Source organism: Canis aureus, chromosome 10, assembly GCF_053574225.1.
Source record: "Canis aureus isolate CA01 chromosome 10, VMU_Caureus_v.1.0, whole genome shotgun sequence".
Classification (NCBI taxonomy): domain Eukaryota; kingdom Metazoa; phylum Chordata; class Mammalia; order Carnivora; family Canidae; genus Canis; species Canis aureus.
The window spans coordinates 63854188-63881190 of NC_135620.1; the positions used below are offsets into that span (position 1 = coordinate 63854188).

The 27003-nt window shown below is 36.7% G+C and overlaps 1 protein-coding gene across 1 annotated transcript in view; it reads left to right on the top strand.

Moving 5' to 3' along the window:
- LOC144322592 (uncharacterized) overlaps positions 1-27003 on the top strand; it is a 300251-nt gene that overhangs the window by 265732 nt on the left and 7516 nt on the right. The gene's annotated exons all lie outside the window — the stretch shown is intronic.

Here is a 27003-nt window from a genome sequence, read left to right on the forward strand (position 1 = left end):
CCTTTAAAACAGTGCATGGCACATAATAAGCAGTATTATTGTTATTGGCATTATTATTACTATATACTTGTGTGAATGTATCTGAATATCCATATAAATGTTGAGAGAAATATACAGAAGCATACACATTAAATCGTTCGCAGAAAGTTCTACTAGACAGTGCTGTTCTATTTTTTTTATATTTTATGTGTATTTTTCAAAGACTGTTACCTGCCTTTTAAGACTTTTAATATCTTTGTAATATAATTTTTTTTATTTCATGTAGTTTTAATGTCTTTTTCTGTATTTGTGATTTGCTTAAAGAAGCTATACTTACTCCATGGTTATAAAAATATAAAGTTTAGTTTATCCCTTTAAACCATATGAAATTTAACTTGGTGTGTGGTGTGAAGTAGGGATTCAGTACTGGCTTTTTATTTGTAAATATGTAGATATATATATTTTTTATTTTTTAAGAAAAATGAGATGATAAGGTTACACTGGGGGTTTAATTCCTCGTGTTAGCATTTGGCTGCAGCTGAGAGGACAATGCCCCATTTAACTGGGGCCTATGTCCTCTAGTTCTCATGGATTCTTTTGCTCCTCATCATCTCTAGCATGCCAGATGATAATTTAACCGTGATTGCCGTTATTGTTTTTTATAGGAGAGAACCACTTCTTTGCCCCCATGTCTTTATTAAAACTGTGAATATCAAAGATGGACCCCAAAAAGAATGCAAACCTGGTCTTTAGTACACCAACCCTACTTTTCTCATGTATATTGCCACATGGTTCTTTACAGGATCAACTGATTTTTTTTAAGATTTTATTTATTTATCAATGAGAGACACAGAGAAAGAGGCAGAGACATAGGCAGAGGAAGAAGCAGGCTCCCTGCAGGGAGCCTGATGTGGGTCTCGATCCCAGGACCCCAGGATCATGACCTGAGCCGAAGGCAGACGCTCAAACACTGAGCCACCCAGGCACCCAGAATCATCTGAACTTTTGATTCATTGATCTGTGTGTCTATTCCTGAGCCCATATCACATCCTTAAATTATCATGGTATTATAGAGTATTTTCTACACTCTGGAATAACGGATGTAAATATAGATTATCTATTTTTAACATTTTTTTCTCAACCCACTTAAAAATCATATACTTGTAGTCCCATTTAATGAATAATAACAGCATTTGGAATATTAGTCAGCCACTAGAAAAAAATGAAATCTTGCCATTTGCAAGAAAATGGATGGCTCTAGAGGATATAATGCTAAGTGAAGTAAGTGAGTCAGAAAAAGACAAATAGCATATGATTTCACTCTTATGTGAAATTTAAGACGCAAAACAAACAAAAAAAGGAGACAAGCAAATAAACTCTTATCTATAGAGAACAAGTTCATGGTTACCAGAGGGAAGATGGTGGGGGAAATGAATGAAATGAAACAGGTAAAGGGGATTAAGAGTACACTTTTCAGGATAAGCACTGAGTAATACATAGAATTGTTGAATCATCATATTGTACACCTGAAACTAATATAACACTGTATGTTAATTATACTGGAATTAAAATTTTAAAAACTTTACAAAAAATAATAGTGTTTATTGATAGCTTACTACAGGCCAGATCCTCACAATAATCTTGTGAATTAGCTATTGATTGAGAACTAGAATCACAGAATAAATATTTTTTTAATTGAGGTACAGTTTTTACACGATGTTACCTTACTTTCAGGTGTACAAGTCTGCACGTTATGGTACCCATGCTCACTGCAAGTGTAGCTACCACTTGTCACCATACAATGCTAAAAGGTTAAATAATTTGGCCAAAGTGACATGGCTCATATGACATAGTTTTTAGATCCTCAACATCTCTGTGTATGCCTCCTCATAATATTGTTCATAAGAGTCCATTATTTAGTACCTATAATCCTACTAGCCTAAAATCTAGTTTATCAATCTTTACAAAGAACACATTGAAAATTATTATTTTTTAATAATAAATTTATTTTTATTGGTGTTCAATTTGCCAACATACAGAATAACACCCAGTGCTCATCCCGTCAAGTGCCCCCCTCAGTGCCCATCACCCATTCACTCCCACCCCCCACCCTCCTCCCCTTCCACCACCCCTAGTTCGTTTCCCAGAGTTAGGAGTCTTCCATGTTCTGTCTCCCTTCTGATATTTCCTACCCATTTCTTCTCCCTTCACATTGAAAATTATTAATATGATCTACTTTTACAACATATTTTATTTCTTTAAATCTTCAGTAATTCCTAGATCACATCTGGGTTGTGTTATTTTGTTGCTTAAGATTTTTTTCTTTTTTTTTATTGAGGCATAATTGATGTACAACATATTAATCTCAAGTGTACAACATAATGATTCAATATTTGTACAAATTGCAAAGTGATCACCACAATAAGTCTAGTTTACATCTGTCTTTATACATAGTTACAAAAATTTTTTTTCTTGTGATGAGGACTTTAAAGATCTACTCCCCGCCCCCCCCAAAAATAAAAAATTAATAAAGATCTACTCCCTTAGCAACTTTCAAATGTGCCATACAGTAGTATAGTCACCATGTTGTCCATCACATTATAACTAGAAGATTTTACCTTTTGATCCACTTAATCCATTTCTCCGACTCCCCACACTCTGCCTCTGCTGATCCCTAATGTATTCTTTGTATCTCTAAGCTTTTGTTTGTTTGTTTTAGATTCCACATATAAGTGAGATCATCTGGTATTTGCCTTTCTCTGTCTGACTTATTTCAATTGACATATTACCCTCAAGGTCTATATATGTCACAAATGACAAGATTTCCTTCTTTTTTGTGGCTGAATGGTATTCCATTTGTGGGTATACACAAATAACATATACAAAGCATATATGTATGTATGTACACTCATACCATGAATTTTTTAAGGCTTTTATTTTTCTAACTGTATTAATAAATACAGGATTGGATTTTAGGAGTCAAATAGGAGACATGGAAGTTTTAAATTATGTTGCTATTTGCTAAAGCAAAATGGCAGAAAATTTTGTTCATGCAAAACTGTTCGAAGGGCCATGGAGAAATGTGTACACTGACTGGACCTGGTTTCCTGTGTGTATGAAAGTAAAGGTGTTGCTGGCATTCAGGGTGACATGACAGTACTAAACGTTTTCCTTTCAAGTCTTTTATTTTAAAATTTAGGGGAAAAAATGGCTTTCCATCATAAAAAAATTATTTATTTATTCATCCATTAATAGACACTTGATTCCATATCTTGGCTATTATAAATAATGCTGCAGTGAATATGGGAGTGCATATATCTTTTTGAATTAGTATATTTATTTCCTTCACATAAATACCTAGAAGTGGAAGAGTAGGATCATATGATGGTTCTATTTTAATTTTTTAAGGAACCTCCATACTGGCTATACCAATTTACATTCCCGCCAACAATGCACAAGTGTTTCCCTTTCTCTGCATCCTTGCCAACACTTGTTATTTCTTATCTTTAAGATTATTGAGTAAATGTCTGGGTTATTTATTTTCAGTCTGTCCCTTCTCTTATGAAGAGTTTGATGTCTTTGCATTTCCTTATGAGTACCACTTTGGCTTATATGTTTGTGTTTTTCCAATGAAAACATAAAAAAATATTTATTTTTTTGCTTATATGTTTTGTCATGAAAGACTCTCTTTTTACATTTCTGAATCATTTGTATGTTTAAAAATGTTTTTTGAGTATAACTGACATGCTATATTACATTAGTTTCAAGTGTACAATGTAGTGATTCAGCTTCTCTATATGTTATGCTATGCTTACCACAAGTATAGCTACCATCTGTTACCATTGTACATTTAATTTTGATCACTTCTTTAATAGCATTATATGAGGAGACATTCTAGATTTCCAAATGAGTAGATTATTTTATATTCTTTGTTTTTGGAGTGTGCGGCAGAAAAAATGCCACAGATTCACCCAATCCTGGTTCAGTTCTCCTTTATTCTGAGCAGATGGGAGCCTGCACTCCACAATCCTCAAAGTTAGTCAGGACCACATGACTAATTATGGCCAATGAAATGTGCACAGAAGTGACATGTGACACATCCAAGCTGAGGCCATGAAAAGCCCTATTTCATTGCACAATTTGCTGGACTTCTTGTCCTCTTGAGTGATAAAGATGGAGGCCTTTGTTGAGATGGCTGAACCACAGCATGGAAGGATCTTTATTGGTGAGAAGGAGAAACAACCTACAATGGATCTTGTGTGAATAAGATATAAACTTTTGTTGTTTGGGGCCATTGAGGTTTTGGAGTTTCTACCTTAGCATAGACCTGGCCTAACCTGATGAGTACAAACTACTATTTTTGCTTCTATCAACATCCTTCTAATCATTACCACTGCTTCCTATTAGTTAACTCGCACATAGTAGCAACATTAGTCAAGAATGTTCTGTATTAGGGAAACATAACAGAAACTTCCCAGTACTGTCAATTTACAAGTATAACAATGGTTGTTCTTGTGTTCTTAGCCTTTTGTATGCAGATACAGTGTCCTCCATTCACTCATTCATTTACCTTTCCTGGGTCCCTGTTCTGTACAGTATTTTATACTAAGCTCTCGATATCCTCTGTTTAAAAGCATGTACAAGGGGAGAAAATGCAAGTTTTCCTGAAAGTTTTAAATAAGGATAACTGGAAACAGATGCTCCTTTGGCCTTTGATTCCCAAAATCACCACATCACCCATCTTCCTCACTTCCCCCATGATCATGGCTCACTGCTGAATTTTTCTTGTTTTGATCATTTTCTTAATTATCTTGCGTTTTGTGGGTTTCATTTTTAGATAGCAGCCCGACTGCTGCTTCTGATTTGTGCAGTTTTTGCACATGCTATTGTTTGCAGACACATTTTGGCTAGGACTTCATCTGATGAGCCATTTGTTAGTTCTGATTGAGTAGGTCACTTGTGGGCTCAATTAACCACTTGCCCTTCATCTGATGGTGCAAGTGGCCAATTGCACCTGCAATTAGCTAATTAAGGGTTTGGTCATTTCCATAGGCAATTTTGCCTTTATCTAATTGTGGGGCTGTGTAAGATTCCTTTCATCATTTGAGCATCTACCAGACAGTGTAGGCAGAAGATGACTCTTGCTGATGGTACAGTTGCAAAAAAGGAAATTAAAAATTTTTGTTTCATTTTTAATTTCTTCATATGGATTTTTTCCAATTTTTCATGTTGTGGTAAAATACATATAACATAAAATTTATCGTCTTAGCTATTTTTAAGTGTATAGTTCAATGGTGTTAAATACATTCATGATGTTGTGCAACCATCGCCACCATCCATGTCCGTAACTCATCTTGTAAAATGAAACTCTGTCATTAAAGAGTAGCTTCCCATTCCCTACCTCCCCCCAGGCCCTGGCAACCACCATTCTACTTTCTGTCCCTATGATTTTGGTGACTTTAAGTATATCGTATAAGTGGAATCATATAGTATTTGTCTTTTTGTGACTGGCTCAGGAAATTTTGAAAATTGTATTCTCTAATACAGTTATTCAAGGTAGACAAAATTCACAAATTAAAAGCCTAGAATTTGCTCTGTTCAAGTTTAAAAGATCTCTATGTAGATGTTTTAAAAATATTTTTGCTTAATGGGTATTTAGCTGCCTAACATCTTGTCTCACATTACAAGCCTAGAGAATTCCTGGAGAGAGAGAGAGAGAGAGAGAGAGAAAGCATGAGCGCATAAGTGAGTGTATGTGTGCACCTGCACATGTTGAGGGTTTATGTACATGAACTCATTTCAAGAATTTGCATTCCTGGTCTGAAAGAACTGAAGGTGCAACAGAAGCTAGGTCAGGCTCTCAACAGAGAAATCATAGAGAAAAAGAGGGCTCTGAACTCAGGAAGACAATGGGGGATTTATCACTTCTATCCTTTTGAAAAATGTTTTACGAATGGCTTTTCATGGATTAAATAGTTCATTTAAGAACCAAGAAGCAGAACTGGAAGATACTTAAAAAATCTTGTTTTAAAATTTAATGCCAGGATGAAAGAGCTGCAAACATCTCAGAACCCCTCTTCCATCTATAATACTAACTGAAAACAGTTGAGTTCTTCCCTTCTAGAAAGTGACCAGTACATAGGCAACAAGCAGAGAAAGCACTTATTGTCCAGATTTTTCATTGTATATAATCTGTTGGAATCATAGCCACACAGTCAATTTCTATGGCCCATCTGTCAGGACATTGAAATTGCTTTATTATACAGAACCCGCTCACAGATTCCATGGACTCAGTAAGGAATATTTACCGAGTGTCATCTGAGATCTCAGAGGTTCCATAAAACACTTAATTAACATACAAAAGCCACTTCAGCTAAGCCTATACCTACTTTCTGAATATCAGTTACTGATTTGATTACTCCTGAGGCTCAGGTCGGCTTGGGGAGAAATTGCAGAAGCTGGAGAGCAAGCTAGAGGCAAAGCAAAGTGAGCAGCTTCTGACAGCTGCTATTTTCTCCCTGGGGCGTAAGAGCTGGTGACATAGCTCCACCAAAGAATCACAGAAAAAAGGTCTGTAGAACTTCTTTTGTTTGTTCTTCATCTTTTTGTTTTATTTGTAATAAGCAAGAATACTGCCTTGCATTGATCATTAGTTGTTCACGTCGTCTTATCTACTTGCTTTGCTTATGTTTACTGCTTACAAGCTACGTGACCTTAGACAAGTTACTTAACCTCTCTGGACTTCAGTTTCCCTTCTTTTAAAGGGAAGATACAGTCTCCCTCATGGAATTACTGTCATGATGAAATGAGATAATGTTGGATTAGATGGGACTTCTCCCAGCACTGTCGGCCTGTGGAGGGCTAGAGACTAGCCTGTTAAGATCAAGGATTATTGCTCACCACATTGCTCAGCGTATAACAGAGTATTTGCATAGAGTAGATGCTGGAAACATAATTATCGATTGATCGGATGATTATTAATGGAGCTACATCAGCAGTAGAAATGCTGGTTCTGTAGTGTTGGGCCTCTTGTGTGCACCTGACCTCATCTCCATGTAGTTACTTTACAAGTGTTTATAGCAATTTCCGAGAGTACGCCTTCCTAGTGCCACGTTTGCTGCCCTGTCTCTAGCAGGGCATTTGCTCAGGGCCACTAGCAACAGGGAAACAACTCCTAGAAGCAAACAGGACCTGGAGCCTATGTGACATTCTAGGGCAGATAGAGAAGACCCCTCTCCCTTGCTTTGTGTCAAATTCTATTACAGGAATTTCCTTGTCGGACTGCGTGTGACTTGACGTTTCATAAACCTTTAGGAAGGCAGTTCATTAGGTGTTTTCTTTAGCCTCCTTGTTTCATAGGATGCGGATGTAATGAATCCCTGTGGGGACTGTGCTTGGAGATAAATCCAACAGCCACCACACCGGTCTCAGAACGATAGTGCCCTCCATTGGGCTGCTCCCTCTTCCCTGAGTCCTCTGCCAGGAAACTCCTCATGCCTTTGTGCAGAAAGACATCTGGCTAGCCTGCTCCATGCTTGTCAGGCATATCTGGACATGTCTGAATGCACATTTAGGCTCATGCTGAGACCTATGTTGTATTTATAAAGCTCTAAAAATGTTTGGTGCACAGTAGAAACTTTTAAGATGTAGGTATCTTTCTTTCCTTGTCCACATCATACACTGTGATGGTGGATGGTTTTCTTTTTCAGATTTTCAAATTATTTCTTTCTCTCAGATACAGGGGAATTCTCAAACTGAAATGTTTTGTTTTTTAAACTAAAGTGTTTTGAATCATGGTGGAGGGGTTGGGCTTTCATGCTTAATTGCTCTAGTTACCAGTTCTATGGAGGCCTACGATAGGCTTGAACCCAGGAGAGGACTATTTAAAAATATTTCTTCTTGAAGACACAATTGGGCCCTTAATCTCCAACCGTCATGCGGTGTCTCAAACAAGGTGACTTCAGAGAATCTTCACAGTTTCGCTCATTTTGGCTAAGTTTGACTGAGGTAGTAAATGATGGTTTCACATGTCTGTCATGGGTTGGCTGTGACTCCATGTCTACATCATGGCAGGACACACGATGATGGAGCAGCTCCTGTCTGGAACCTACCAAAGAATAGATTCAACCTGTAGTTGATTGGGAGCCACTAAGTGTTTTAAAGCAGGAGAATAACATTATTAAGTCTGAGCTTAAAACAATCACTCCGGTGCTGGGGTGGAAAGAACATGAAGATGAATCTGGTAGCAGAGGAACCAATTATAAGGCATGTGCCAAGTGTTATGGACAGGATGTGCAATAATAGTATCTGCTGAAAATTGTTTGTGGCATGATGGAGGCAATAGGGTGTGGGCATGGAGAGGAGAGAATCTGCATCCTTACTACTAGACAGTCTGTTAAAGAGAAGGAAAAGGCAGTCCAGATTAGTGACCAGTTGCCGTAGAGACAGGCTAATTCCTGGAATGTATAGTGAATGAAGGGCACAGCACAAAACCCAACAAGACTTCTGGCTTGTGTAAAATGACCCACCACCCCAGAAATACTTTCGGGTTCTTGGAGAGAGAGAGAGAGCTATTGCTAGCCCGGGGCCTGCAGTAGCAGTTCAGCATCTTGGCAAATGAATTTTTGTCTTCTTGCACCTGTCAGTGTCCCAGTAATGTCCTGCTAATCTCTCAGTCTCATTTGTCCCAGGGTTTGCTTTCCATCGGATGCAACAACTGGCAGCTCAGGCAATTAGGATGGAGACGCACCCTCTTCGAAATACATACGGGGCTTTATTTTCAGGAAGCTGCCCGGGTCATCTCCTTAGGTTATATTTTTGGCTGTGCCAGCCATCTCCTTGAGGCCACCATTTGTAGATATATTCATTGAAATTTTAAGAGCAAGCCTATGCCTTAGGAGGAAGGGAGCTGAGGGGCCTTAGGTATTTAAATGGGCTCTTTGTAATCTCTCTTTCTCTGTGGTTCACTGAGCAAGCTAGCCTTGAAGCACGGCATTGATCATTCTCCTCACAGCCTCCTGGAGAAGAATGAGCAAGCTGTGAGAGATTTATCTTCAGGCTGGACCCTCCTCCAGCTGTGAGTGACACAGTCAAAGAAAGGCTGTCAGTGCCGCCCTTAAGGTGGGGTAGGGGTGGGAAGACATATCCTCCATCAGAAAGTGCTGGAGGTAAGAGAGCCCTCTTGGCTGCCAAACCCCTTCCCCCAAAACAAAAAGGAGGGGGCCTTGAATAGAAGGGGATCTCGGGATGGGCAGAGCAGGAATCACCATCCAAATAATCCACTGTGGTTCTCCCCTTTGGGTGCTGGGAGCCAGGCTGCAGCCACATCTGCGAGCCTTCAGCTCAGCTCAACATGTCTCTGGTGAGGAGACTTCTCAGATTTCAGGAGCCCTGCAAGGCTTCGGAATGCCTGCCAGTGAGGAATTTGAACATCAAAAGGTTCAAAGGTGGTTGGAAAATCCAATCCTCAAATTGTCGGAAGCAAAACATGTCTTCTCTGTCCTATTTTTATGACTTTAATAGTAATAACCGGTGGTACTAAGAATCCAGGGTAGTCTCAACATTTACCTAGCAGACCCTTTCTTTTAAGGAAATCAACCCTGCAGCATTATCTTAATTTTTATAAGCTGGGGAAGGAGGAAAAATTGTTATTTTATTTGGAGACCCAGGGCAGTTTTCGTGATATTCATAATGGAACGTTGTAAATCTGGGCAGTCAAGGTTCAAGTGTGGGTCTCTCTGCCTTTGACATAGTTTTATTTTGGGTCCAAGTGAAGTATATTTTTAATAGGCAAGACAACACTTCCTGCCTTCAATCAGAGATAATACTAGACTGAGATAATATTCTGAGACATCAAGTTGCATTTCAACTTAAGATAAATATGCCCCCAGTAAGATTTCACTCATTCTGGCTTTAGAACATGTCATGTCCAAGGTCAATTAATTGTACTTGCAACTTAAAGCCAATCAGGAGGATGAGCTAACATGAGGTCTTTTTTTTTCTCAAAATGAAAAATTATCCTCAATGTTTTATTTTTCTATGTTATTTCTCAAGAAAAGAAGTGCATGCATTATTCAAAAATTAGAAAGAAAAGAAAGAATGGATTAGCAGTGGAACATGACAATGGACCAAGACATTTAAAATAAATTTTTCCATTTAAAATAAATTTTTCCTAAATGGAAATGTATCAACTGAAGAAGCCTTCCATAGCTTCTGTGACCTTGAAATTTAATCTGAGATTGTGCTTCTGAACAAAATGACTGAGCCTCCTGAATGAGCAGATCTCTGACTAATGCATTTCGTTCAACACTTATTTTTGAGGACCTTTTTGGAAAGATACATGAGAAAACAAGGTATAGATGCTGGTCTCAAGGAGGTTATAGGCCAGGGGGCTTTGATTTTAAAGTAGATGACTATAGTTCATTTTCTCAACTTCTTCTCAACCTCAGTTTGATCATTTATGGCATTGGAATGAAAACATCTCTTATCTTCCTCCCTGGGTACTTCGAGAACCTCCTTTGAGAAGAAGGAAAGAAGAGAAATGGGAGGGGGTTTTGGGAAGAATTTTGAATTATTATGGTTGTTGATAGTTGCATCCTACTTTTAAAACCGGACAGGAAGTCTTTTTGTGAGGTACTCATAGGAGAAATGTATTATTCCTTTTCTGTGGTTGCCTAGAAACAATAATAATCTGATTTTCTTGGTCCTCACTCTTTTCTCCTCTGCCTGTTCAAGGCCTAATTTGAAACTGCCGTAGCTGAAGATGTATCTATGGTCTATCTATGTGGCACTTTGGGTATGAGCACCCTCTATGTGCAGACTTTGAGTTAGGCATTTTCATAGTAATCATCTCATTAATCCTCTCAGAAACCCTATGAGGCACACTGCTCTCACTTTATGTACAAGAAAACAGAGAAGTTAAGGATTTGTTCCAAGATCAAGATCATAAGCTAATAGGAGCAGGGTTGGAATTCAGATCATCTGATTTGGCTTCGATTTTCTTGGAGTAAGTAGACATGAAAGCATGTTCCAGTCCTGGGTTCTTCCTGTGAATTTCTGAGCTTCTCCCCTGTTCTTATTCCTTGACCTATTTAGTAATGTATGTCTGGTGCCCAGTCTCAAACCGGGCTCTGGGATATACCGGGGGGTGTGACTAAAGGGTCAGGTGACCTGGGTTCAAGTCTCAACTCTATCGAACTTACTAAGCTGAGCCTTCATTTCTCATTTTAAAAATGGTGATAATGACATGGATTTCTTTTGAGGATTTGATGTTAGAATGCAGTCAGGGCGCCTGCCATATGTTAGCAGGTACCCAGAAATCTCCATTTGAATCTGAATTTCGATTCCAATCTCTTCTGAGCTTCGTCCAGAACTAGTTGTGTCCTGTGAACTGAAGGTACACTTGGGGGCATTTTTGACATATTTAGTATCATGGAATCCTCATTTCCCCAGGGCTTCATATGTAGACAAGTCTGCTAGAAGATGGTGTAGCTTCAAATAAAATGCATCACTGAAAAATACCTTAGAGTCCATCTAGTTCAGTGGTTTTCCCAATTGTTTTTATTAGTGGATTTTTCTTTTTAAAAGAAATCTGAAAAAGAATCACATTATGGAAAACTGACAAAAGGAGTTTTTCTACATGGAGGGATGCAAAGAAGCCCAGAGCTGGTCAGCTCAGATGCTCATCACAAAACTTCCCCCTTCAAAACTGAGGTTTTTCAGAGCAGTGTTTGAAAAACATTGATACATCTAAAAATCTTATTCTGCAGATGAGGCCCAGGAAGAGTAACTTCATAGAAATAATCCAACCATTTTAATATATCAAGGCATTATCTGCAACAGCTGGCTTGATCTTATATTCAACTATAGAGTAGGGTGATAGAAAAATTGATGTGTTCTATTTCTCTTCACAAAGGATTTAAAAACCTTTCCCCCCTTTCTTTATCTTTCTTAGAGATTATATATTAATGACTATTTGCCTTGACCACAGAGGAGAAAAAAGTGGAATATCTGAAAGAGACGTTTCTAATTCATCTTTAAGAAATAACAGTTACTCAGTATGTATCAAGAACCTGAAAATTTTTCATGGCCTTTGACCCAGTGGCTTCTCTTCTGGAAATTTATATAAAGAAACTAATTTTAAATACAAGAAGTGATTTATACACGAATGCTTATCATCATATTAATTATATTAGAATAAAAACTGTAAACCAACTGTATAGTAAACATTAGGTAGATTGAGTGATAATAGTCCTTTAATTCAATGGAATATTATATAGCAATTAAAATTGATTTTATATGTGAAATACTTAAGGATAAAATTAACAAATATGTTCAAGATCTATATACTGAGAGAGCACTGGGGTGGCTCAATGGGTTATGTGAGGGACTCTGCTTTTGGCTCAGGTCATGATCTCATAGGCCATGGGATTAAGCGCTGCATCATCATGCTCTGTGCTCATTGGGAAGTCGGCTTAAAGATTCTCTCCCTTTGCCCCTCTCCATGCTCGTGCTTGATCTCTCTCTCTTTCTCAAATATATCTTTTAAAAAAAGAAAGATCTATATACCAAGACCTACAAAACATTACAATTAAATAACCAAATCAAGGAGAGATATACCATGTTGGTATCAGAAGATTCAATATTATTATTATTATTATTATTATTATTTAGATTTCTCAAAATTGTTCAATAGGCTCAATGAAATCCCAATCAAAATCCTAGCAGACTTTTTAAAAAATAAATTAGTACTATGATTGATTTAAAATCTACCTAGAAATGTGGAATACAGAATAGCCAAAGCAATTTGGAAGTTGGAGGGCTTATACTATCTGATTTCAAGACTTCTTATAAAGCTACAGTGATCAAAATAGTATGATGTTAACATTAGAAAAGACATATAGTAGGAACACAATAGTAATTGCAAAATTAAAGGACAGAAAAAAACAGATTTTTATTCAGCAAAACTAGATTTTTGAAAAGAAATTTTTAACGTATTACCAAGAAAAATGTCTCAGAGTCCTAAATATATACTAGATTCCTATGAATCTTGTTTATAAATGTGTGGTCTTGCGTCAGTTTGAGATTTTATGGATTTCAGTCTTGTCTTTGGAAACCCAAATAGTTCAGGGACATCCAAAAGTTGAGAATCAAGATCCCTCTGTATTGCAAAGGTAGGATCAAATAGGCAAGTTTGTTTTCCCATGAGAGTCACATTTCAGATTACATCTCATCTCGGTGATTTATTCAAATCCTCCCAATCCAAGGACTTTTGCTTTACTGCCCATAGAAACAAACACTGAACAATTTACAGAAGAGCAAAATGAAAATGTTATTAAGGGAGATGTGTGTGTGTGTGTGTGTGTATAATTTTAAGTAGTCCATTTAAAGTTTTAAAGTTTTTGGTATGTAAAATTCTCAGCAGCATAGCAAAGTATAATCTTTGGGCTATGTAACTTCATTCAATTCACTCTATTTATATAACTACCTAGGGTTAACATCAAGCATATTTTTCAAAACGTCTTCTAATTCCAGGTTTGCAATTCAACTGAAAAAAAAAATCAAAGGCACCTAAGAACATTTATGACTTAAAAAGTTTTCTTTTCTTGAAATAAAAACTACTGCTGGAGACCTCTCCTCCCATATCTTATCAGCTCAACTACCTAGTGTGATTTGAATCGCCCAAACCTTACTTTAGAAAAAAAAAAAAAAAAGAGACAGAGAGAGAGAGAGATACAGAGAAAAGAAAAACCTTTGGTAAAGTAGGTTCCTTTGATCCTTTTCTGCTACTTATGAAAACTCACACTGTATGTTTAACACATTCCCAACAAGCCAAGATAATGAAGCACATGGGACACCAAGACTTAATTCCATGTCTATTTCTTTATTTAAAAAAAAAAAAAAAAGGAAAGAAAGAACTATGCTCTGTGGGCCAAGGCAAGAATGGAGTAGACTAGCTAGGAGCGAACAGTTAGAAGTGGTTATGATTGCCGAGCTGGGAGATATCATTAAAAAGCAAACTGGGGAGCTCCAGTTTAGGATCTGAGGAGATTATTGATTCAAATCCTTTAAGGCATTCTTCAAAGGACTTCTTAAAAAAGTTGTATTGTCTGAGGAGTTTGGGGCGAGTAGGAGTGTATGAGTGTGTGTGTGTGTGTGTGTGTGTGTGTGTGTTATACAAGGGGGGAGATTAGTGGTTGGGAGGGCCGTGCCTACATGAGGTACAGGGTGATGAGTTGTATGCATGGTTGTGATTATCTTAGGAGTTGGTCTGAGTAAATACAGGTAATTGCATAACAGGTTTTCTGGGTACTGACGTATTTATGGTTCAGGTTCCCTGAACATTAGCTTCTGTAGTTATAATCAAGGCCCTCCATGAGTTGGGCTTTCTTCTTCTCCTCCATCATGTCCTTCAGCTCCTCAGAGTGCTGGATTTAAGTGCCATCAAATCACACTGTCTGGGTTCGAACACCTGCCTACTTACCAGCCACATGACTGAACATCATAGTGTTGCTGGATTAAATTAGATCATTACACGTGTTAATTATTGGGTCATGTAACATTTAAGTATGGATCAGCTGTGCAACTCACAGACACTTTAATTTAGTAGATATTCTTGGAAATCTTTCTGTGTGCTATGTATATATCGTTCTCCCAATCTGAATATCAGATGCTGTACTAGTTTGGTGGGGCTGCTGTAACAAAATGACACAGACTGAGTGGCTTAAGCAACAGATTTATATATTTATTTTTTCACAGTTCTGGAGGCTGGAAAGCCAAGATTCAGGATGCTGGCAGCTTTGGTTGTTTTCTCCTGAGGGCTCTCTCTCTGACTTGCAGATGGCCACATTGTCACTTTGTCTTCACATGGCCTTTTCTCTGTGCCAAGTATCCAGGGTGTCTCTTCCTCTTCTAAGGACACCAGTCATATGGAATTAGGTCCCTCCCCTAATGGTCTCATTTTAAATCAATAACTTCTTTAAAGATCTTATTTCCAAATATATTTACAATCTGAGGTATTGGGGGTTGGGCTTTTCACATATGAATTTAGGGAGACGCAATTCAGCCCATAATAGGTATTCAGTCAGAATTCTGCTTTTTCAAAAAGTTAGGAGGACCTAGAATACTTTCTTCTACATTTCCACTTGGCAATCTCTCTCTTATATTCAGCCCAACTTAAATAGTCTTTTTCCTCTACAGAGTTCCTGTTGAAATCACATACACAACTAGATAAATTCCTAATGTATAATCTGTTGTAAAAATTAGTATACCACAATATACCCCATGTAATACATATATATGTGTACACCCAATATATGTATATATGTATATACATATAGAGAGAGCAAAAGAAACAGGTTTTTTATAGTCCATATACCCAATTAGAATGGAAGTTCCGTGGAAAGGGGCTATTTTGATCACTACTGCCTCTCCAGAGCCTAGTAGTGCCTTGACATAGTAAGTGCTGAGTCTCTTATTCTCAATAGCTCAAAGGTTAGAAACCTCTTCCTAAATGCTCAATAGCCTCTTAAGTACAGGGAATATATCTGTTTTCTCTTCCTACTCGTCATAACTTAATAAAATCGTTGAACAAAATTATGAAAGTTTCACAGGTCGACATTCAAGTCTTTGAAATTATTTATGTAGACTATAATCAGGGATATAAACATGTTTCTTTTGATCCAGGAGGGTTATATATATTATATATATATAATATATATATTTATATATATTATATATATATAATCAAAAAGGATATATATATATATATCCTTTTTGATTATGAAGCCATGATTAATGAAAAGAAAGGCTTCTCAGTAAAAATATCAAGCCACGTTTGGGACCAATTGCTAACAGTGTATTTCTTTCTTTGAGAGTTTCTTTTCTGCACACAAACTTGGTTTGATGGTTTTGACTGACTTGACCATGCCTTGAGGCAAAGAAATATGATAACTATGTACCTAGGGGTGGATTAAGACAAAATAAAGGGCCATCACAGGGCTCTATCCAATTCTGGCTTTCCACAACTCCCTCTGGGTAAATCCTATAGCTTACACCTGTCCAAGGCAGCAGAAACCTAGACCATCACATCTGTCAATGGCTGCCCAAATAATTAAAGCCATCTGTGCCCAGCGTCCCAACACGTCTCTGAATCAGTACGCAGCTCCATAATTTTGCCAACAAGAAACAGCTCCAGAACCATTATGGTTAAATAATTTTTAATGAAAGAAACTAAAAAAATAAATTTTCTTTGATCCCTCATGACCAATGCAACAAAAGGTCCCATTAAATACAGCATCTGAGATGTTAGAAAATTCCTCAAGATAGAGATTCTAAATCTCCAAATTGAGTTAGAGGTCAGTGCATGTATATGCCTGAATTGTTTTGTTCAGCACAGGGAATCCAACCTACCTGCTCTCTTTGTGCATCTAGTGATGAATGTGTTGACTGATTGGAATGCAGCCAAATGCTATTTCATGTTGAGTCTTCTCCTCGGGGTATTATGAGGCCTCGCAGGGCAGTGTGAGACAGAACAATGCATGGTTAAGAGCTCAGGCTCTTGAGTCAAACACAACCAGGTGGGAGTCCAAGCCTTGTCACTCTCTTGACCTTGGGCAAATTACTTGGCCTCGCTACATCTGTTTCTTCATCTGTAAAATGGAAATGATAATAATATCTACTTCATTAGTTATAGTGAAGATTACATGAGAAAATGCATGTTATACACTTAGAAGACTACTTGGCACATGGCTGGCATGCAATAAATATCAGTGACTATAGTTTTTGTTATTGTGGTTGTTAAGAATCCTGGGTTACACAGCCTTCTGCTTGCAGTAGACATAAAAAGGACGACTGAAAACGGGCTCCCAATTCTATTTCACATTCAATATACTTGCTGTATTATTCACTTGGACTTGTTAACTGATAAAGTCTCTGGGCTGAAGTGATGGAAATAACTCAGAACCACCTACCTTTGATTAATCAATTAGCTAACAAATTTATAGGATACTTTCTATCTTCCAGACACTGTGTTAGGTACATTTTCTATCGATTATCCTCAGGGGAACCCTCTGAAGTAGCTGTTATGAGTGTCTCCCCTCTTCTTTAGGTTAGCTTGCTGGCTTTTCAGTGGCCACACACCTCTAATACTCTCAAAGCTGTGACTATATTGTGGTGATATATTTTTTTGTTTGCCCAGAATTCTTTGGTTTGATTAATCTCTCTTTACCCATTCTACAATAATCCAATCCAATCCCTTTGGTTTGAGTAGGACTAAATCCTTCTTTCCTGGGGCTAAAAGGAGGTAATAAAGATTCAGGAGTAGATACAGATATCGCTGTGGTATGGCCAACTTATTTCTCAGAGACTCACATTGAGGGAAAGAGGGTTTCTTTTTTTCTTGAGATTGCAAGAAGTATATTCATGGAAACTTGAGAACTTGAAAGTTATATATATTTACCACTTGCCTAGAGCATACTTAAAAATAAAGACAACACAGAGAAAAGAAGAGAGAGAAAGGAGATTGAGATTTAATAACATCTTTGAAACCCCTGGATGCAGATGAGCCTGAAACTAGTTATGTAAGGCAATAAATTCTCATTGTCTTGGGCTAGTTTAAGTTGAAATCCTACTAATACAGTTCTAGCTAACAGTTGGTTCTGTGGAATCCCATGCTGCTTTATCACACTGTGTAAGAATATTATGTTTGAACAAAGGATATTTCCTTTTTGTGCAAGTGGCTTTTCTACACACTTGCCTTATTGGGGATCAGTAATATTTTTTTCCTAAATAGATTAGTCTAACTCCTGTATTTAAATGCACAAATGTCCTTACAATGTTTATATGTTTTTAAAACCTGTTTTTATTCTTTTCTTCCCTAGATTTCAAATTCACTTCATAGTGAAGCAACTTTAGAATTTGTAAAAAAAAAAAAAAAAAAAAAAAATTCATGTAACACTTGCATTAAGGTAGCTTTAATATGGTGAGAAAAGTATTAACTTTGGTATCCAAAGACATATGATGGACTAGACTATAGGCTCTGTGACTTTGTAGTTGTGTGAGCTTGGGTAAATTGCCCAGCTTCTTGGAACCTCAATTTCCTTATCTATCAGTAGCAGGTATCTACCCACTTCACAGGGTTAACACAAGAGTTAAATGAGATCATGCTTGCAAAACTAAACCATTTTAACTTAGTATCTAGTGCCAATATCAGGAATTTTATGAGAATCATTGGATAGTGGTGATCATTTTCCAATTTGGAAATTTTTTTTTAACATATAGGGATTGAAGTTCAGAGAAGAAGCAATAATCACCCATATTCTCTCTTTGCCTCCCCAAAATGAGTCACTGTCAACATTTTTGAGATTTTTGCATCTTTTAAAAGTATTTATAGGTATTGCTTTTTAAATTTATACAAACAATAAATCAACTGTAACTTAAAACATTTAGGCCATTATAGAAGAAACTATAGTCTCCTGAAAACTCCTGTCTCCATATTGATGTCCTCCACCAAATAGTACCAAGAACATACTCTGATGCATTTGTCTAGTGAAAGAGTTTCCAAAATTCTTTATATTTTTCATTCATATCTACATATTGGGAGAAATATAAGATATTGGTTTCTGGGTTTTTTTGTTAGTGATTCATGTTAATATGTGGAAATCGACTTGATTCCTTTGAACATTTTGTAGTACTTCTCTGTGTTCATGGAATTGTTTTCATTTGTTTCTCTGTGGATAAATATTTTAATTTTTTTTCATATCACAAACACTATTACATTGTATCTTTTGTGTGTATGTGCAAGTCTTTATCCAGAACAGAGATGTAGAAAGAAATTGCTGGGTAATTTAATAGATCCCACCATTTCCCCTTCAGATTTATTGTACTAATTTCAAGGTCATGAGCAGCTATGTTTAATTTTACTCTTCCCACTCCCCAGCCCTGCCCTTGCTTCTCTTGTCTACACTTGATATTATCAAACTTTTTAATCTTTATCAAACTGGTAGCATTATGATAATTTATTGCAGTTTTAATTTATATTCTCTGATTACTAATGAGGCAGAGCTATTTTTCATAAGGCAATTCTCATTTCATCTTCTGTAATTACCTACTTGTGTCCTAGAAACTATCATTGGCTTTTAGATTTTTTTTTTTATAGATACATAAGAATTATTTGAAAGCTTCAGATGTTTATCCTTGGTCTGTTTTGTATCTGAATATTTTACAGCTGTGACTATTTTCTCTCAGATTGTCAATTGTCTTTTACCTTTGTTCATTTTCAAATTTCTTTCTTTTTCATTCTATTTTTGCTATATAACTGATTTTAAGAAAGTCTTCCCAAATCTGGCATATTTTTATTGCCCGTTACTATCTTGGCATAAAATTAGAATTATTTTCCTAACTATGGATCTTTAATTCAACTCAATCTTATTTTTGCCTGTGTAGAAACCAATCTTTTGGATTCCCATTCTATACCATTGATCTATCTGCCTCTTCTTGAAACAATACCACACTGTTTTAAATCTGTGGCTTTGTTGTATGCCTTGATTTCTGGAATGACAGAAATGATCAAAATGACTTTTATTGTATTTGTAATGTTTTTTATAAGGCAGAAAAAAAGTTAATGAGCACAGCTGTGTGCTGAGCACAGTGGGAAGCCTTTTCATCATATTTTATCTCATTTTATCCTCATGTCAGCCATGTGAAGGAAGTGGTATTGAATAACTTGTAGATGAGAAGACAGTTCAGTGAAGATACTTAACTTTCTCAGGGTCACATAGTTTCTAGGTGGTGATTTGAGTTCATGCCTGTCTGACTCTAAAATTCAGTTCTTTCCTTGATATCTCCCACATTCCCAGATTCAGACCATCTTCGAGGAAAACAGTAATATCTGACAATTCCTTTCATTTTTTTAAGCTCTTTTATTCTGCAGATAAGATCCTTAATATTGCAGGAAGCTGAAAGATGAGGCCATACTTTAATCAGCTATGTATAAGTTGTGTTGAGGACAAGAAAGATAAGGAGAAGCAGAGCTTTTGGTGAAATTGACCAACTATTTTTTATTTTAAGGAACAGTACAGTCCTGACCCTACCCCCACCTCTTAGCCTTAAGTTTTCTTATTTCTGCTAATTAGTTCCAAATGTTCTTCAGTTTTTTGTCTTCTCCTCTAGACGGAAACCTAATGCCAGCAATGGGCACCAAGCCTTCCCTTTGGCCTTTGCTCCTTATGGCCTGGTCACTGCCTTCAGCAATTAGTAAATCATGGACAATTTCAGCTGTCACACTGTCTTGGATTTGACTCTGACCCCTCTCTGGAATCTGAAGTCTCTTGAACCAATCTACCATTTTACCACATGGGCTTTCTTCCTGGAGAGGAACATGAAAAATACTTTGTACCGGTGCTGCAGGAGTTCCTAGCTACAGACTGCCCACTTGGGCTTTGAAATCTTTCCAGTTTTTACCTGAGAAGCAGGTAGCTGTTAAATTTATCAGGTTGTTCACTTTGCCATGGAATAGGAGAAGTCTAGACTTCCCCCACCTTTTCTTTTAAAGAAGAATGAGGACCTGTCTTTGTTGATTTATGATTGTGGAAAGAGGAGAAGGGCACAAGATAAAAGAAGAGATGAGGAATGCTATGATAGAGTGGGTAACACCTGAAGGATCTCCCCTGCCTGGAGACAAGGGGGATCTTACAGGCTATTGAAGACAGGCAGGGTTTGTTTGTTTGTTTGTTTGATTTTAATTTATTTTTTCAACTCTTAAAATGTGAAACTACATCTACTCTGACTTTTCCATGCTGAGGACTTTGATGCCTCACCTAGCTGGTAGCCAGGTCTTAAGGAAGGATTTCTGAACATGGAGAAGCTTTTCTTCATTGTATGGCTTAGTTCCATTTCCTGTAGCATGAAAGGCTGAGTAAAAAACATGTTCTTGTATTTTTAGACAGCAAATGAACAATTGAAATTATCACATATGAAAAATCAAACACTTCACAGGGAAGCAAGTTTATAGTTCAGACCTGACCTGACTTTGGCCTGGCCAGATCCTTTTGCAATTTGAGTTACATCTTGACTAGTGCCTTTGCATCTGAATCCTATGAAATACACACAGATCAAGGGCACAGAGCCACAGAGACAGTAATGGGAAAAAAGGAAATGGAAAGGCCAGGAGAGCAGAGTTACAAGAGAGACCACATGCCCTTACTTGCCAATCTGATTTTGGAGAACAGCCAACCATTAAACGCAATGATCACACTGTCATACTGCTGAATTCAGGAGATTGTGATCACATCACTGAACAAACTGTTTTCTTCCACTCAGAACACTTCAGAGTCTAACCTTGAGAAAGGTTGAGGACATACCACATAATGCAGTATCTCTGAAACACTGAATGTGTAGCTGAGTCAGCTTGCAAGAATGAGAGTCAACTGCATTCTAGTTACAGCTTTGCCCTTTCCTCTATTATCCTAGGTGGTTCTTGAACAGAAATTTCACCAAGAAGGACTATAGGTTTCTAAGAATTAAAGTGATGAGTTAAAAAACATAAGTTCTAACATCCTTTTAAGGTGAAAAGGAATATGGAAATCTTGACAAATACCTGTTAGCTGCAAAGTATCATATTTCCTTGTGCCAGAGAATCATAGATGAGTGATTATTGCTAAGCATGAAGTAGTGCAAATGGAAAAGCCATCTAGGGGTCAGATTAGATTAGTCCTCTCAGTCATTGATCCTTGTTCAAATTCAAGAAGAAAAGTGTGAAGCCAAGCATCAAATTCTCTGTGGTCAGAGCCTCTGCTTATGGTCTTCATTAGCTAGTTGAAGAAAATCCCTTTCCTGTCTCAGACCTAATTGGTTTCTGGGCACTGTAGTACCCCAGTGCCATTGTTATCTTGTTCAGTATGAGCTCAGGTGCAGTTTTCTGCGTATGCTTGAAGCTAACTAGACAGCTTTAGTTACCAGAAGCAACTTTTGTAGGAAACATTCCCCAAATATGTTCAAACAGAAGGATTGGAATTCTGAGAAACTTAGCTTTCTTTTTTTTTTTTTAAGATTTTATTTATTTATTCATGAGAGACAGAGAGAAATGAGAGAGAGAGAGAGGCAGAGATACAGGCAGAGGGAGAAGCAGGCTCCATGCAGGGAGCCTGACGTGGGACTCGATCCCAGGTCTCCAGGATCAGGTCCTGGGCTGAAGGCGGCGCTAAACTGCTGAGCCCCCCAGGCTGCCTGAAACTTAGCTTTCTTGATCTGTGCTTGGAAATGATCACATCAAAAAAAAAAAAAAAAAAATTTAAGAGAAACAAAAACCTTTGTGGAAGTGAAAATTAATGATCTGTAGTCCTGGGGTTTTCCTTCCAGTAATGTCCAAAGAAGCTAATATCAGACTATTTTTCTGCAGATAATAACTACAAATTCCAAAATAAAAATATAAAAAGTAATCATCTAAAGGCTTAAGAGTGAACAAACACAGGCACATTTTAAAAGAAAGGTAAATAAATAAACAAACAAACAAACAAACAAATAAATAAATAAATAATAAATAAAAGTGCATATCTAGAAAAAGAATAACACTTTGTGGTTTTCTTCCTTTTGTGTGTATGTCTGTTTATATGTATGTTTTTAGTCAAAAAACAGGTTCTAGTTTGTGTCATTGTGGTTGGCCAAAATGCAGATATAACAGCTGGAATTGATCTTCCTTGAATAACTAGTAAACAGAGTTCGGGGCAACCATGGGTGCTAGAAAGTGAGGGATAGAGGGAATATTAGAAAGGAGAGAACCAAGAAAGGAAGCCCTAAGTTCTGTGCATAACTTTACCCAGATGTCTGGTTGACCTTTGAACCATGCATGCACAAAACAGATTACAAGCCAACTAGTTAAAGCTGCAAAACTGAACTATGATTTGAGTTACAGACCAAGGACAGAATTGCAATTTGGGGCCTAGTTAATTGCCTGCTTAAAAGAAGTTGGGCACTTGATGGGATGAGCACTGGGTGTTATACTATATGTTGGCAAATCGAACTCCAATAAAAAAACATACAAAAAAAAAAAAAAAAGAAGCCAACACTCTTTGTTTTTTTTTTTTTTTTAAGATTTTATTTATTTATTCATGACAGACACACAGAGAGAAGCAGAGACACAAGACAGAGGGAGAAACAGGCTCCATGCAAGGAGCCCAATGTTGAACTCGATCCCCAGACCCAGGATCACGCCATGAGCCAAAGGCAGTCGCTCAACTGCTGAGTCACCCAGGAGTCCCATGAAGTCAACACTCTTTGGAAGAACATAGAATACAGAATCTCTACAGCGTAACATTCATAGTGTCCATGATGTAATCCAAAATTAGTATATAAAAAAGAATAGAGGAAATACAGATGACAATAAAAATATGAAAACAAATCATCCCTACTGGCAATCAAAGAAAGCCAAAAAATTCATTAATTTTATCTTACCAATTAGCAAAGGTTTTTAAAATAACCTAAGCCAGCAAAGGTGTCATCAGATGGAACTTCATCTGATGCTGTTTGAAGTATAAATTTCTTGAAAACCAATTTGGCTAGATGTATTACAATGCCTAAAATAGTTTATGCCCCTTGTCCCAATAATTCCACTTGTAAAAATGTATTCCAAAGAATTATCAGTTGTGCATAGTTTTATACGATATTCCTAAAAATATTTATAATTAATTTTAAAAATTATCTGAGAATAAGGGGATAGTTAAAACAATTAAATATTGGAATAACTTATAGACATTGAATTATGTTTTAAACAAATATTGAAGATACAGGGAAATGCTCAGAATATAATACTGAGAGAAAATGGTAGGATATAAAGGGGACATGCAGGCAATTTTAATTTTCTTCTTTGTATTTTCCTATATTTCTCAAATTACACAGAGCATGACTTTTTAAATAAAAGTATTTATTTTTATGTATGTATGTATTTTTAAGTAGGCTTTACACCCAGCATGGAGCTCAACACAGGGCTCAAACTCACAACCCTGAGATTAAGACCTGAGCTGAAATCAAGAGTTGAAAAAAAAAAATGAAATCAAGAGTTGGACACTTAACTGACTAAGCCACCCAGGTGCCCCATGGATTTCTTTTATAGTAAAGAGATTGTATTTTTAGGGGTGCCTGGGTAGCTATGTTGATTAAGCATCTGCCTTTGACAGGTCATGATCTCAGGGTCCAGGGATCAACCACGTCAGGCTCCCTGCTCAGCAGGGAGTCTGCTTCTCCCTCTCCCTCTGCCCCTCTGCTCATACTCACTGTCACTGTCTCATGAGCACTCTCTCTCAAATAAATCAATAAAATCTTTTTAAAACAGAATTTTTTTTAAAAAAATGTACTTATTATCAGTATAACAAAACAGATTTTCGAAGTTGCTTATTTGGCTCATTGTCAGCATTTGTTTTCGCTTCCTCTAGCTCACCTGCCCTTATTTCCTTTCACAGATGCTCTCTATTCCTGTTTAAGACCAACCACTTATGCCCCCCCCCTTACTCACATTTTTAAGGGCTTCAATTCCTCCATTATGTGGATCTCTTCTATTTTTAGCCTCTCTCTCTACTTATTGCAAAATGATCAGTGGAATCAATAATGAATCACTGGTCTTGCAAGAAACATTTAAAAAATTTTTTCTATTGTCCCCAAAATATCTTTTTGCAAATTAAGATATAACTGACTTATGACATTATATGAGTTTCAGATGTACAAGATAATGATTCGATATTTGTACAGACCACAAAATGATCACTTACCTGCAATAAATCTGGTTACCTGCCATCCATTACCATACAAAGGTAACAAATTTTGTTTTCCTTGTGATGAGAATTTTGAAGATTTACTCTCTTAGTAAACTTCAAAATATGCACTGCGGTGTTGTTGACACTAGTCACTGTGCTGTGGCTTATTGCAACCCTGTGGCTTATTTATTTTATAACTGGAAGTTTGTGTCTCTTGATCCTTCTCATCCCTTTCACTCACGCTCTGTCTTCCCCTCTGGCAACCACCAGTTTGTTCTCTGTTATCTATAAGTTTTGTTTTGTTTTATGTTTTTAGATTCCACATATAAATGAAATCATATGGTATTTGTCTTCTTGTATCTGACTTACTTCACTTAACAAAATGCCCTCAAGATCCATCATGTTGTTACAAATGGCAAGATTTCAATTTTTTTTTATGACTGAGTAGTATTCCATTGTATACACACACCTCATCTTCTTTATCCATTCGTCCATCAATGGACACTTAGTGTGTTTCCATATCTTGGCTATTGTAAATAATGCTGCAGTGAACCTTGGGATACATACACCTTTTTGAATTCATGGTTTTGTTTTCTTCAGATTAATTTTTTTTTTTATTGGTGTTCAATTTACTAACATACAGAATAACACCCAGTGCCCGTCACCCATTCACTCCCACCCCCCGCCCTCCTCCCCTTCTACCACCCCTAGTTCGTTTCCCAGAGTTAGCAGTCTTTACGTTCTGTCTCCCTTTCTGATATTTCCCACACATTTCTTCTCCCTTCCCTTATTTTCCCTTTCACTATTATTTATATTTTTAGAAGTAGAATCACTAGACCATGTGGTATTGCTATTTTTAATTTTTTTAGAACCTCCATACTGTTTTCCATAGTGGATACACCAATTTATATTCCCATCAATAAAGCATAAGGATTCCCTTTTCTCCACATACTTGCCAATGCTTGTTATTTCCTATCTTTTTAATAATAGCCACTCTAACAGGTGACCTTGGGTTTGGTTTGCATTTCCCTGATGATGAGTGATGTTGAGTATCTTTTCATGTACCTGTTGACCATCGATCTGTATGTTTTCCTTGGAAAAATGTCTATTCAGGTGTTCTACCCATTTTTTATCTGATTTTTTTTGTTTTTTTTTTCTATTGAGTCATATAAATTCTTTAAATATTTTGGATATTAACTCCCTAACATATATATCATTTGCAAATATCTACCCCCATTCACTAGATTGCCTTTTCATTTTGTTGATGATTTCCTTTGCTGTGTAAAAAACTTTTAGTTTGATGTTGTTCCCCTTGTTTATTTTTGCTCTTGTTGCCTCTGCTTTTGGAGTCAGATCCAAAAATTCATTGCCAAGACTGATGTCAAGGAGCTTACTCCCAGAGTTTTCTCCCAAAAGTTTCATAGTTTCAAGTCTTACATTCAAGTCTTTAATCCTTTTTGAGTTTATTTTTGTATATGGTATAAGATGGTGATCAATTTTCATTCTTTTGTATGTGGCTTTTCAGTACTCCCAATACCATTTAATAAAGACATTGTCTTTTCCCATTGTATATTCTTGCTTCCTTCGTTGTAAATTATTTACATACTCATTATTTTACAAACCCGTATTTGTGTGGGTTTATATCTGAGCTTATAATTTCATTGATCTATGTGTCTGTCTTTATGCCAATACCATACCATTTTGATTACTATTGCTTTGTTAGATAGTTTGAAATCAGGGATCAGGGGGCCTCCATCCTCAAATACCCATTATGTTTTATTTTATTTAAGTGGGAGAATAATTTTGTTTTTGGAGAGGATTCCAAAAATAATTTTTTATCATTGTAAGGGGAAAAATTAAGACAATTGAAGAAGTTAGAAAAGAGGAAGCAAGTATCTCTCCTTTGTCTCACTATTCAGACATAATCCCACACTGTATCTTAGTAAGTGGATAGGTTGGTGGGTAGAATGGTGGATGCATGGACAGTTAGTTTGGGAATGAAGGGAATCATACATTATGGCTTAGGACTGTGACAAAAAATAATCCTAAGGTTATTCAAATAGAATAAACAAAATAGGAAAAAAACTTAAAAAATAATATAATGGAGGAGGTAGGGGCCTTCTAGAAACTAAAATAATTATAATAATTTTAAATATTAAGGTATTACCTGATTTTTACCTGCATTTTTCATAACATTTAGTATATTGCCAATATTTTTCCATGACAATAAATATGACTCTACATATCATTTTAATTGTGCATAGTTTCTATTTCACAAATG